This window comes from Octopus bimaculoides, chromosome 2, assembly GCF_001194135.2.
Source record: "Octopus bimaculoides isolate UCB-OBI-ISO-001 chromosome 2, ASM119413v2, whole genome shotgun sequence".
Taxonomy (NCBI): domain Eukaryota; kingdom Metazoa; phylum Mollusca; class Cephalopoda; order Octopoda; family Octopodidae; genus Octopus; species Octopus bimaculoides.
In genome coordinates this window covers 105369884-105370928 of record NC_068982.1, presented here as the reverse complement: position 1 = coordinate 105370928, position 1045 = coordinate 105369884, and positions in this window count along the sequence as shown.

Below are 1045 nucleotides of genomic sequence, written 5' to 3'. Positions count from 1 at the left end.
CACACATACACACATCTCTAGCATCACAACTGTGCCTGCTCCACCGCCTCATCTATCCGCACTGTGCCCTACTCCACCACTGTCGCCACCATCACCACCCAGATTTGTACCACCCCTACCATCACCCCCATCGATCACCATTACCCCCACCATCAAAACCACCCCACTACTACCTCTGGTTGTTCTGCATGGCCACTTCTACTGCTACCATTTATACCATCTCTACTCCCTTTATCAGTACCACCAAACCCCTCCCAAAAGACTTGCCCCACCACCACTTCACTTCCTCTCTCTCTTTCACACACACACACACTCCTACAGTCAGTATACATATGCATACATATGCACACACACTTATACACACACATACAAATGCTCATACATGCACACACACACACAAACATTCACCACAATAAATAATTATATATTTTAAGTTTCTCTACAGATACATTCATGCAGTCATTTACTTTTTCCTTTTCGTCTCAATTCAGTCTTTTGCTTCAATCTTTTCTTTCTCTAACTCACTATCCCTCCCCCCCTCTCTCTCTCTCTCATTCTGTTTATAACTGTGTGGGTATCAAGAGCAAAGGTGATGCTTTAGAAAGAAACAGCTATGGGGAATCAAACTTCTAGATCAAGTTATGAAGGTCACGTAGAAAATCATAGCCTAATTAATCCATGATAGAACAGACCTGGATGAGATGCTGTTTTGCTTTGTCCCTGGAAGAGGCAACGCAGATACAATCTTCTTAGTGAGGCAACTGCAGGGGAAATACCTAGCCAAGGATAAATTGCTATTCCTGGCTTTCATTGATTTGAATAAAGCATTTGACATTTAGCAATTTGGTAGGCTCTGAAGAAACAGGGTATAGATGAGTGGCTCATGCAGGCAGTTCAGGTTATGTATACGGTTGCTGTAAGTAAAATGAGATTTGGAAATGACTTCAATGATGAATTTAACATGAAGACAGGAGTCCATCAAGGGTCAGTCCTCAGTCATTATAGTCCCCCAAGCCATAATTGGAAGACTATTATGATTGGGGGT